The following is a 14,288-nucleotide window of genomic DNA, read 5'->3' as shown; positions in this document are numbered from 1 at the left end:
TTACTTCTTCTCATACATCAATTGTTTAAGATATTAACTATTATTCTTTAAGAGAAAAGAAAAGAAACGGTTACTCGAGACGGTCACATGTCCGTTTCTCACGAGGCAAAAGCACAGACTGCGCAGGGATGACGCTCCTTATTTTAGCTGAGAAGTTACCCCCTCTCAAATTTCCTATATACCCTATTCTCGGTGTATTAGAGGCGCAATAGTGCGATAATCAGGTGACCAGTGATCTTATATTATGGTTAAGACCCGTCCGGACGATATCTGATCGCAGAATCCTCCCTAATGAATAAATAACTGCCCTCAATTTCTAGCTCGCTCACGGGATTCCCCCTGTCAAGTGGGCGTCATGATATTTAACACATGGCCTCTGTAACTTTCCATTGTTATGAAATCAAATATTCCTCCTTTTAACAGAATATTATCACCATGAAGGACGTCACACACACTAAATACATTCATAAATCATGGAAGCTCTTTTGAATCTTTATACAGTGCAGTATTATTAAAGTAGTTAATTCCTTTAATGTAGAAAACGAAGTTGGCCAAGCTGTTTTAAGGATGGTTCCTAGATTACGATGCTAAAAAGTTTACCTCTCCCACTCACCAACAACTCGTGGTGGGGATAACTTCTCCCTTATTTTCATCCAGGGATTCCCTAGCTCTGCTTGAGAGGAACACATTCTAGCCACGCCCGTGGCATTCCAAGCTTCGAGTTCCCGCGAACTCGCTCCCAGACGAAGAAATGCGCATCCTCTTGATCACTAGTCCTTTGTTCATGTCCCTGTCGTGTATAGTACGTGTGAGGCATAAACAAGGCTCTAATATTAATAGGGGCCGTCCGTAACGTGAATTGTTACTGGAAACAGCACGTCGCAAACATTGTCAATAATATTAGAGGACATTACGAATCTGACATTTTACAAACTATACAAACGAAACCAATTTTAGCAAGTTTTAAGAAGTAGGGAACAGGGAAATATCAATGAATGAGAACGAAAGGGTTACAATTAAAACTCCATGGTTTTTTATGAGAAGAGTTTAAAGTTGTAGCAGTTTATATAATTGCCCCCCAAAAATACACTTGTTACCATTTTTACGAAAATTGGTGTGTACTTAGTTATTACATCATTTTGTATAATCTGGAAAAGTGTTACAACTTAAAATGACCCTTTCGAATTAAACAATGCGACTAATGTAAGAACATTGAAAACTGTTAGACGTGCTTACTGGCATGAATATATTAGATTTTGTGTTGTGACGCTTTCGGAGGATGTAGAGGTCAAAATAAGCTGGACATTGATGGTAAAATCTCAAAAATGCGTTTTTTCCTCAGTTGTATCCTTTCGTTCTCAGCTAACGATATATTTGTACCCGTTTTGGAAGACTAAGATTATAATCTTCCTGGGAAGCAAAATTTTCCAAAATCATTTTTTGAATGAATGCTTGTTTATCATTTTGTCCTTCACTTGCAGCAATTTATGTTAGAAGAACAATATCCGCTGTAGATAAAAAGGAATTTGTGCTGTGCGTGTTTTATTGCAAATGGGACTGAGATACAGTAGAGGATGCTGTAGTTGGTATCATTATAGCATTACCTGGAGTGTAAATGAAAAATAATAATACCTTACTCGAATGGCCGAGAGTGGACATTTTTTGGGTAACTCTAACGAGGTTGAGTGTACCCTGTCCGAGGTCGTACTCTGTCTGGGCATGGCTATCGACAAATTAACAAAGGAATTGTTTGCGTTAGGCCAGACCGTTAGCAATGAAACTTGGTAGTGTGATAAATATTGACACCATAAACTTAATGGTAATACTCATTCTGCCGTAAAAAGTACGAGTATTTAAGTACTTTAAAGTAGGTAATGAATCTTGGTAGGATGATCAATTAAGACATGAGAACATCACTGCACGCCTAACATTGTTATATTGACTGCAGAGCATGACAAAATACGAGATTTTGAACAGAAATATGCCACCTTGCTTATTTATTCTAATAAGAGGTTAACGTCGCTGAGGAAGCAATACCGCGAATCTGACAACACTCTTACTGTCAATTATTCTCCTTAAGACTGATCATGCCTCCTGGTCACACAAGGATAACTTATGCAGGTCATCACAAATATTTTCATTGTGTTTATTTTTCTATGCGCATGTTTAGTGGAAAATGAACCTTTCTGTCCGAGGAATGTATGTTTCCGTGGCGTATTTACCCGCTCCTACAATGCGATGTGTTTAATGGTCGTTTTCCTTTACACATTAGCATAGAAAAATGAACACAGCGAAAATTGTTCTGATGGACTAAATATCCATATGTGGCTGGGAGGCCTGACCAGTCTGAAGGGAAATAATGAACAAGAAGCTACGCAGTGTTGCTTCCTCAGCAACGTTATATTATTATTATTATTATTATTATTATTATTATTATTATTATTATTATTATTATTATTATTATTATTATATATGTATGTTCAGTCCTCAGCCCTAAGGCTGGTTGGATCTTCAACACCTCTGCCATCAGCTGCCATAGATGGCCTAGGCATCACTGAAGGGGCGTACTGGGGAAGTGAGCAGTGAGGTAGTTTCCCGTTGCTTTCCTCAACGAGCCAGAAGTTGCTATTTCATATCAGTCTGCCAAGCCCACTTAAATGCATGCATAAACCGACCTTATGAGCAACATTTTCACACGATTCATAGCAGGGACTAGCTGCATAAGGAATGGCATTACTAGCATCGCTCATACCTCAGTCACTTTCGCATTCTCAAAGCCAAGGATAAGACTGAGACAGGTCAATGAAAGTAAGAACATTGCTTCAGCCTACATCAGAAGACATAGTGCACTGTAAACACTAGGTCCAGCCCGCAAAGGCACATAATAATAATAATAATTATATATACGAATAAGCCCATTAGGACTACTCAAAGATCTTGGAGGCGTGAATTTTCCTTAACTGTGCCCATACTTCTTTCATTCCTTTACTGTGGGCTTCCTTTCTGTCTTCAGACCAGGTTGTTACAATCTTCTTCTATGGTATTTCCCCTTGGTCAACTTGCCATTTGTGAAATTTGGATCTGAGATTACCCTTTGTTGGACATCCCCTGTTGTAATTCCTGCCTATTTCAAATCGGTTTTGAATTCACCAATCTATTTCATTGTGTTTGTTTTAGCTTTACTCCTCTTGTTTATAGAATTCGACTATTTGTTTGGTTTAATATTGAGCCCTTGAACTTACCATTCCATCGTTGGTCGGCCACGGCTGCTACAGTAGAACAATTTAGAACTCTTAAGTCTTGGGTCGTTGCGGGAATAAATTCGGTCACGATCTTAACCAAACGATGGGGTTCAGAAGAGAGCCTAACTACTTGAAATGAGGAGCAAAAATGTGCTTACTAACTTTTATTAAATTGAAAGAGCACGATAACATCATTAATTTAATATGCATTCTTGCAAAATAAAAAAAATATAAATTATCGATTTTTGAATGTTCCAAACACAGTCACATTACATAACGTCACTTCGTTTCTTCCAATGTCGAAGAGTTGCTTCGGAGAAGCTACTATGTTAGTGGACAGCGAAACTGAAAAACTGAAAAAGGAAAGACCTGAAAACCGGGCACCTATTATTCCAAACGAGAACTGAGAGTTAATCCACACGATCCGTGAAAAATCTGACTTTCAACAAGTAGAACGCCTGATTTTCTCTCAATTAAGGTTATCCACCAGTCAAATACCCTTCACGGATACGGAACACCCGCCGAATGGACCCTTAATCGAACCAAACTGACTATCAGTTGCTTTGGATAGGTTGCGAAATATTATGTGAAAGCATGGTGTTCACTACAAGTTAACAGCATCATTCACAATTGAAATAAAATTCCACCATGTATTTGTCAGTCATGACACCCTTAAGAGATAAGATAATCCAGATGCTAAATGTGCATCACCCCAAACAGCTGTTCGGAAGGAACCAACAACAACATGATCCGAGAGGATCTTACGTTATGTCGTTCTAAAGGAACAAAACTGCGAAATGCAGGAAACAATTACTAATCATGCATTTAGAAGAAATGCCAAACACTGAAGTTAAATAAAAAGTGGAAAGTCACTTGGAAAGTATTATTATCGAACCGATTTTCAGGTTAGAAATGGGTTTGTTATGCTTAATAAAATTACCAGTCCACGCTAAAATTTACTACATCTTTAAGGAATTCTTTCCCTTGAAAAACAATGCTACCAGTGCAGATCTCTCTATTTATTGTCTGTCCCAACACACTACTGGTAAAGTGATTACTTACTTACTCTAACTATGAATAAAAATGAAAATACGACAAGATGAAAATAAAATAAAATACTGGCTGACGAATCGAAACCGCATTCGCAACTCAAGTCTCACTCTAATACACTGAGTGTCAATATGCACACTATCAAACGAAAACGGACGTCAAACGAGAAAACAATAAAGTCCGTAAAAATAAATTAACATCTCGAAGTCATACAGCTTAACACGCACGAAGAATCACAGTAAAAATATTCAATCTATATCGAGCCGATATCCAACACTTGGACAGCCCTCACTTGTCAACAGCAGTCCCGTTATCTCAAATGGAGAGCTACGCACTGACCCTCTACAATAAATCATATCGTGCTGTAACTGCTACCTTCCTCCAGGCCACTTCAATAAACAAAACAAAAGAAACATCTAAACTGAGACTTGAGTATGTACAGCTACCATCCCATACCTATCGTCGGGCTCACTTGAAATCTGTACACCCTAAACCTAATCATTATGTACATGATGCCTTCCAAATCCTATTGTCGGGCGTGACCTATAACGTCTCATCATCAGTGACTCCAAGAATAACATCTGACGTCCTAATCCTATCGTCGGGCGTCAAAGTGGGTCGTAATACGCCCCCCCTTTACATATCAGGCGAACAGCAATTTCAAACGCCTCCAACATTAACATTAAATCTGGTCAGACAAAAATACGCACGACGGAACTACGTCTCTTACTATCAAATGAGTGCAAGTCAAAAAAATACAGTAAGTCTCTACCATTACAATACATGAACTCAAAATAAATATCCGTGACGAACGATTCTCCACCTTGAACACACTCTCAGCCTGTGCACTGAAATGTTAGGGAAGCAAACGAAAATTCCCAACACATATTTGCCATTTAGTGGATACCTTCAAAAAATAATAATCACCACTACCGCATTCGAAATTCTCAAATCGCCTATCATCAAATCCAACTATATTTATCAATGACCTATCCAGTGAACCAATTCAATACAACCCAACCATGGGTCCAAAGTGCTCTTCGATACTTGAGGTCGTTCATTATCTTATTATCCATACGGGCTTTACGTAACAGAAATCGCTGGATGTGTACTACCCAGACTTTAACATTTACTAAGAGTCGTTTTCACTTGGAATCTTTCTATAAATTCACACCATAGTCGTCTCAAATTCGGATTGATTGCGGAAAACAATACAGCCTGTTCCAACACAGCCTGTTCCTAAATTCTTCCTCTACAAAATACAGCTTGTCTCAACACAGCCTTCTCCTCGCTTTATTCCAGCGGTATCACTTCCATCTATCTCGTCTCCACATACATATAAATCCATCGCTCTCAATCCCTTTTCCTTCAAGACCCTTTTTCATACATCGATCCCCTGGTGAAAACGACAACCGTTATTAAACACATCTCTTACTTTACTATTATTGCGACTTTCGAACCTCGAGAGTCCAAGAGCACCCGGCGACTTTTCGTATCATTGATATACACGATGTCTCAAAATTTCCTTCCCATTAATGACTGTGACTCTAACAAATTTCACCGAAATCATCTAAATATGCCTGCGATCCTTGTAAAAATATACTGGTGAAATGCACTTTAACATAGAAAAATCTCCTTATCCCGCGGTAGACATTATTATTATTATTATTATTATTATTATTATTATTATTATTATTATTATTATTATTATTATTATTATTATTATCGACCAACATTTCTGAATTCAACTGGCATCTGAGATTAAGATATTCGCCACGACAAATTTACACTTATAACGTTCCAAAAATCCACACTTTGAATGATATCTCATCGAACATTCAACACAAAATTTAAAGCGTCGCATTTTACCGTTCTTGACATGAACTTTACCCACTGAAAATTTCACACGCTGACCAACAATTACAACACTTCTCGCCTGATAATTACGCATATCAACCCGACAATCATCTGGAAAGTTGGTTGGGACAGACAATGACTAACTAATTACAACATAATATAAAATAGACAGACCTGCACAATGGTGACATTCTCAGCATTCTGATTACATCGTCGCCAGCAGACCCCAGGCTTAGCCGCTCATTTTCACAGATAACATTTTCATTTCCAAAATCTCACTCGTACAAAACACTACCCTTCACACACACGATATTAAAATTACCACATAAATCAGGTACTTTCTCCGTAACTTGCACCACGAACTTCCCTCGTCCTGCAGTCGACTACAACTGTCTGATGCGTTCCCAGAGTGGTTTCTTTCTCCGTTACCTCAATAAACAGGTGTTCGGCCGATAAGGGAGCAAAACTACTTTGACTAGCTTCCTCCAAGATTCTGCTTCACTTTGAAATGTACACAAGATGATATAAATAAAACCCGCTGTGTAGATTTCAACCAGCCTACATCTTCCTAGTTCGTCAGCAAACGTTCAAACTTTCCCAATCACTTTTTCTTCTTAACTAAGTATATGGACCTTAGCCACGGACATGTATTTAATTATTGTCGGTCAATCTGGCGCGAAATTCCAATGGCGACGGGCACGAGCTCCCGCGGCTTCAAGTTCCAGATCGACACTGAAAAATCTACGGTGGGGGGTTTCTTTTATAATTTCAGGAGGGACGCTATCCCCTCTATGAGGCTTGGTTGTGTAATCTGCCAAATTTGCGTCTAACAGACCGATTTTGATAAGACTTGTCCCAGAACTCCGGACAGACTTGCACTTACGTTAGATGTTAATTTTATAATTTTTCTACACTCACAACAGGGGAAATAAATTGTTTCTGCCCGTGCGTTTCGCGCGTTTTCTTCCTTCCCTGACCTTGGCACGTGTAGTTGGTTCGCTGGTCTCACGCTAACATGTACTTGGGCTTAACTGCATTTAAGTTTTTCCCTGGTGTCACTAACTTCACGGAGGGTGTACAAATAAATTTGCTTATTTATTTCTTCATTTACTATATTGTCAAAATCCCTCATTGTGCAGAATTCCATGAATTTAAAGAATTGTCGGGCACTCGAGTCCCACCGAGGTGTCCCGGCAATTCACGAGCTCGCCGTGAGGAAGAACCTTCCCACGCGACATCGGGGCTCGTAGGAGCGCAACATGGCTGCCTTCAAACATAAAAGTACTTTCTTAACACCAAATAAATATTGGAGAGAAAAAAAATATTTTTCTCACCGTAGAATTATGGGTTCAATATGTCCATAGAATCTAAGCCTGCGTTTTCCAATGTCACTATGAATATTTGTGTATTGTTTGATTTCCTGTCTTGGTATTGTCCATCGATGAGTTTTGGCCTAGAATTTTTCTCATGATTTTGTGTTCCTTTTCCTCAGTGTTTTAAATGTCTGCTTCTCTGTCAACATTAGCGTCTCTGATCCATAAAAACATTCTGGTTTAATGGGTGTATTGCAATGTCTTTGTTTTGTGAGCTTGGAGAAACGTTTTCATTATAGATATTTTGGGTTAGTCGATATGCTGTTTCCATCTTCTGGCATCTAATTTCATTGGCTTTTGTTTCGAGTCCATTTTCCTCAATTGTTTCACAAAGACAATACTCTTTCTCGTTTCATTTTGCCATATTTTGTCTCCATGTATTTTGGTGCATGTTTGTTGCAGTTCATGTATTCTGTCTTTTCACATGATATCTGCAACCGACTTTTACAGCAATTTCTTTCAGGAGTTCAATCTGATTCTGGGCTGTTGAAATGTATCTGGTTATTACTGATAGGCCGTCCACAAATGCTAGGCAATCTATCGCTAGTTTTGATCGGTCCAAAGTGATTGGTTGGTGAATTTTGAGGACTAATTTCTGTTTGCGCTATTCTTGTATCACTTTTTGAAGGACGCAGTTGAAGAGTAAATGTGAGAATCCATCTCCTTGTATTACTCCCGTTTTGATTTCAAAGGGATCTGAGGTTTCCCCTATGAATTTAACATTGGATTTCGCGTCTGTCAGTGTCTGTTTTATTATTGCAAGTGTTTTCATTTCTAAACCTTGTTCTTTCTATATATATAAGAGTAATTTGCGATCAACTGAATCGTAGGCTATTTTATCAACAAATGTGCAAACTAAATTTTTGCTATAAATTCTCTGTTGTCTTAGGATTAGCTTTAGGATCAAGATTTTCTCTGGACAGGATTGGCCTGGTCTGAATCCTGCCTGATATTCTCCGCTATGTGGTTCTAGTTGTTGTTGTTGTGCTCTGTCAAGTAGACATTGGGATAGAATTTGTATGTAACCGATACTAGTGAGGTTCCTCTGTAGTTGTTTACATCTGTTCTGTCTCCCTTCTTGAGTACCGGGTGAAAGAATGCACTTTTCCAGTCTTATGGGATTTGTTCTGTTTGCGAAATATCTTGCATGATTTTTGTGATTCCTTTTATGGTGTTTGTGCCTGCTGATTTGATAACTGCCGATATGATTCCATCTTCACCCGATACTTTACTGTTCTTAAGTCTTTTGATTCCTCTTGCGATTTCTTCTTCATCTGGTGGTAATCAATGTGAATTAGTATCTTCATGTTCTTGTGGAGAAAATCTTTGTGTTGGTTCTGGACAGTTCAGTAATTCTTTAAAATATCTGGCGATTTTCACGCAGTTCTCTATCTTGTTGATATCCTGTTAGCGTAGCTTTGAAGCTCCTACTGAAATTTCGTGTGTTGTTTCTGTACTTCTCGATTTCAAGTAGTTGATCCTTTTCAAATTTACTTTTGGTCTGTCTGATCAATTGAGCTGTCTCTTTCCTCACTGCCAGGACTATTTTTTTAGTTATTCTCCGTCTTTTGGCTGTTCCATTCGCTGTATGCCTTCTTATTATTATTATTATATCTATAACAGTATCACTTTTTAAAAACATAACAATCCACTGTCTTTAATATCTGCTAGCTGAACATGTGAAGGAGAACTCAATCAATCAATCAATCAATCAATCAATCAATCAATCAATCAATCAATCAATCAATCAATCAATCAATCAATCAATCAATCAATCAATCAATCAATCAATCAATCAATCAATCAATCAATCAATCAATCAATCAATCAATCAATCAATCAATCAATCAATCAATCAATCAATCAATCAATCAATCACCAGTGACCTGCTTGTAGGGCAGTCGCCCAGGTGGCAGATTAATTATCTGTTGTTTTCTTAGCCTTTTCTTAAATGATTGCAAAGAAATTGGAAATTCATTGAACATCTCCCTTGGTAATTTATTCCAACCCCTAACTCCCCTTCCTATAAAGGAATATTTGCCCCGATTTGTCCTCTTGACTTCCAACTTTATCTTCAGATTGTGATCTTTCCTACTTTTAAAGACACCACTCAAACTTAATCGTCTACTAATGTCATTCCACGCCATCTCTCCACTGACAGCTCGGAACATATCATTTAGTCGAGCAGCTCGTCTCCTTCTCCCAAGTCTCCCCAGCCTGAACTATGCAACATTTTTGTAACGATATTCTTTTGTCGGAAATCACCCAGAACAAATCGAGCTGCTTTTCATTGGATTTTTTCCAGTTCTTAAATCAAGTAATCCTGGTGAGGGTCCCATACACTGGAATCATACTCTAGTTGGGGTCTTACCAGAGACTTATATGCCCTCTCCTTTACGTCCTTACTGTAACTCATAAATACCCTCATAACCATGTGCGGAGATATGCACCCTTTATTTACAATCCCATGTATGATTACCGCAATGAAGATCTTTCCTTATATTAACACCTAGGTAGTTACAAAAGGAATTTTCACCCCATCAACGCAGTAATTAAAACTGAGAGACCTTTCCAATTTGTGAAACTCACAACCTGACTGTTGCCTGGTGTTAAATTTGGAAACCACGGAAAACTACCTTCAGGGCTGCTGGCAGTGGGGCTTGAACTCACTATATCCCGAATGCAAGCTCACAGCTGTGCGCCCCTCACCGCACGGCCAACTCGCCCGGTCAGTTCTTTACTCACATCATCTTATAAATACAATTCTAGGCGTCCGTTGTCTGTAATGTAATTTATTTCGCCAAGTTTTGGTATATTTATACGTTTCAGGTCAATTCAAGATCGTGTCAGTAGTTTTTAAGTTTCGGTGTCTGTCCATTTGTTTGTTCCACCACCACAGGTAAACGGCTGAATAGATCTCGACCAAACCTCGTATTTAGTCTACTCATTCAAGAGCAGGTTTCGAAATGCATATCATTCAAAAATCACTGAATAGGTTGAGGGTTTATAGAAAGACCAGAAGACGTTTTTCTTCAACTTTCTCTTATATTCAACATATCTCGACCAAACTTCATATTTAGAGTCTACTCATCCAGGCTCGAGTTTCGATATGCATATCGTTTTAAAATCACTTAATAGACCGGAAGTTTATCGGAAGATCAGGAGAGTTTTTTCAATTTTCTCTTACACTATTGAATATATCTCGATCGAATTTCATATTTAGAGTCTACTCGTCCAGAAGCAGGTTTTGATGTGCACATCATTTAAAAATCACTGAACAGACTGGTGTTTTATACGAAGACCAGAAGAGTTCGTTTTCATTTCTCTTACACTATTGATTATATCTCCACCAAGATTCACATTTATAGTCTACTCATCCTGGAGCAGGTTCCAATATGCATATGATTTAAAAATCACTAAATAGAATGGGGGTTTACGGGAAGACCAGACGAGTTTTTTAACTTTTCTCTTACACTGTTGGTTATATCTCGGCCAAACGTTATACCGTGTGTCTACTCATCCAGGAACAGGTTTCAATAAGCATATCATTTAAAAATCACTGAATAGACTGGGAGTTTATAGGAAGTCCAGGAGAGCTTCTGTATGTGAAACGACTCTTCATTTTAATTTATTTTTGTTTTGTACATATTTCGCTTACTCTTCAAATTCAAATTTACTACGGGTTTCATGCTCTGCAGTCAGTGACGGACACCCTCACAGACCTATGGTTATTTGAAGGATCCATAACAGTAGAAAATCAGAGGATGCATAATATTTCACTCGGCTTTAAAATTACCCCCACCTAATGTATCTGTACACTGAGGTAACACGAGGTAGAACTTTTCCCTTTGGTGTCTGTCTGTCTGTCTGTCTGTCTGTCTGTCTGCCCGGTTATCTACCTGTTTGTATATACCAGAAATCGGAAAACTGCAGGACTTATTTCAACTAAACTACGTGTTCACTTCTGACCCCAACTTGGCAGGTTCGATCGTGGCTGAGTCCGGTGGTATTTGAGGGTGCTCAAATACGTCAGCCTCGTGTCGGTATATTTACTGGTACGTAAAATAACTCCTGCGGGACAAAATTCCGGCACCTCGCCGTCTCCGAAAACCGTAAAAGTAGTTAGTGGGACGTAAAGCAAATAACATTATTAAACTACGTATTTGGATTCTGCTCACTCAGGATTGTGTTACCAGGTGCATATGATACGTTCATCGCATGGAGTTGGTATTTATAGGGAGATTATTCACAAATATTTACGTTAATATTAGTTCTATCAAAAGACTGTATACAACAAATATTTAAGAATATGTTACTTTCGTTGCTTTATGACATGCACATGTTTATCGTACGACGAATAATAATAACGCAAATGATTACGAAATTTTTTATTTTTAGTCCAAGTCCCGTGGGACATATCGTGCATGTCACTTCAAGGTGGGTAACGGGAAAAAAAAACTAAAGACCCATTTTACTCTTTTCGATAGGACATACAGTATTTTAAGGGTGGTATCATCAATGTCAGAGTGCCGCACAATTTGTCAGAGATACAATATACAACGTGAGAACCGCGGGGAATTTCGCACAACATCGGACCAGAAATTTTACCGTAGGCCTACATTAAATTCGGAAATCGTCATCATTCTCTCTCGACTTTGCTCAGCTTCATCATATTTCACGTCACTGCCACGCACTTTCGTATGAAAATATCATTTTTTTTTCTAGTTGCTTTACGTCGCATCGACACAGATAGGTCTTATGGCGACGATGGGACAGGGAAAGTCTAGGAGTGGGAAGGAAGTGGCCGTGGCCTTAATTAAGGTACAGCCCCAGCATTTGCCTGGTGTGAAAATGGGAAACCACGGAAAACCATCTTCAGGGCTCCCGACAGTGGAAAATATCATTTTAACATGCCGCATTAAACTTGTGAATAGAGCCACGTTACTTCGCATAAGCTCCTGATGGTAACATGCAATCCGTTCCAAATTCCCGTGCGAAGCACTGCAAATTCCCGTGCGAAGAACGGGTACAAATGCTAGTTTATATATAAAAATATAAAGGCCCAACAATACTGCCTCGAGGAATTTCCCTCTTAATGATTCCAGGATCAGGTAAAGCTTCACCTACTCTAATTGTCTGAGTTCTATTTTCTAGAATAATAGCCACACATTCAGCCACTTATATGTCAAGTCCAATTTCACTCATTTTTTCCAGTAGTCTTTCAGGATCTACCCTATCAAATGCCTTAGGGAGGTCAATCGTGATATTCCATATGACCATCCGAATCCATGATTTCTGAAATACCTTGCTGGAATCCTACAATTTGAGCTTCAGTGAAATAACAATTGCTAAACCCGAGCTACCTTCTACCCAATCAGTTGCTAATTTCGCAAATATGTGTAATATAATCATAAATAATGCTTTCTTAAAGCTTACATGCAATACATTTCGAACTCAGCGGCTTGTAATTTTCGGTTTTATGTCTATCACCCTTTCCTTTATATTCAGGGGCTACTATAGCAACTCTCCATTCATTTGGTATAGCTCCTTCATGCAAATAGTATTCAAATAATGACATCAGTTTTGGTACTATATCCCAACCCATTGCCTTTAGTATATCCCCCGAAATCTTACCATTTCCAGCTGATTTTCAAGGTTTCAACTTTTGTATCTTATTGTAAATGTCTTTGTTATCGTAGGTACATTTCACTACTTCGTTAGTATTAGTCACCTCCTCTACCTGAACATCACCCTTATAACCAACAACCTTTACATGCCGCTGACTGAATACTTCTGCCTTCTATAGATCCTCGCATACACACTCCCCTTTTTCATAAATGATTCCTGGAATATCTTTCTCGGAAACTGTTTCTGCCTTCAAGTAGGGCCTACCTATACGTACCCTTATATTTTTCACTAACATTTGTATGACTGCCAATTATGCTTGCCATCATGTTATCCTTAGTTGACTTCTTCGCTAGATTGAATTTCCTAGTAAGTTCCTTCAATTTCTTCTTACTTCCACAACCATTTCTTACTCTTATTTGTATTTATTCTCTGTTTTAATACAGTGGGTCTTATCATTCTTTACCACCTTAAAGGTAGATACCTGTTTTCACATTCCTCAACAATTGCTTTAAACCCACCCCACAGTATGTTTACATTTTATTTACCGTTTTCCACTGATCATAGTTACGTTTCAAAAACTTCTTCATGCCTGTCTTATCAGCCATATAGCACTGCCTAATAGTCCTAATTTTAAGACCTTCCTTTCTATCACATTTATTTTTAACTACGACAAAAACAACTTCGTGATCATTAATACCATCTACTACTTCATTTTCTTTATAGAGCTCATCTGGTTTTACCAGCAACACGTCCTGTATATTCTTCCTTCTAACAGGTTCCATCACTTTCTGATTTAGGTCCCTTTCCCAGATTATCTTATTTGTCATTTGTTTGTCATGCTTCCTGTCGTTCCTATTGCCTTCCCAATTGACATATGGTAAATTGAGATCACCCGCTACAATCACGTTCCTTCCCATTTAGTTTACAGATGATGATGATGATGATGATGATGCTCGTTGTTTAAAGGGGCCTAACATAGGTGATCGGCCCCTAATGAAAAGAAACGAGACGAAATGTAATGGCATATTTAAAAGTCCAAATTCATCCACTGACCAGAATTCAAAACGGGATGAAGAAGAACGCATGGATGAATATGATTTTAAGACACTCAGTGGATCGGACCCGCAATGCCCCACCC

The sequence above is a fragment of the Anabrus simplex genome, chromosome 2 (assembly GCF_040414725.1).
Source record: "Anabrus simplex isolate iqAnaSimp1 chromosome 2, ASM4041472v1, whole genome shotgun sequence".
Classification (NCBI taxonomy): domain Eukaryota; kingdom Metazoa; phylum Arthropoda; class Insecta; order Orthoptera; family Tettigoniidae; genus Anabrus; species Anabrus simplex.
The sequence above is the reverse complement of the archived record's forward strand: the minus strand, read 5'-3'. Positions refer to the sequence as shown.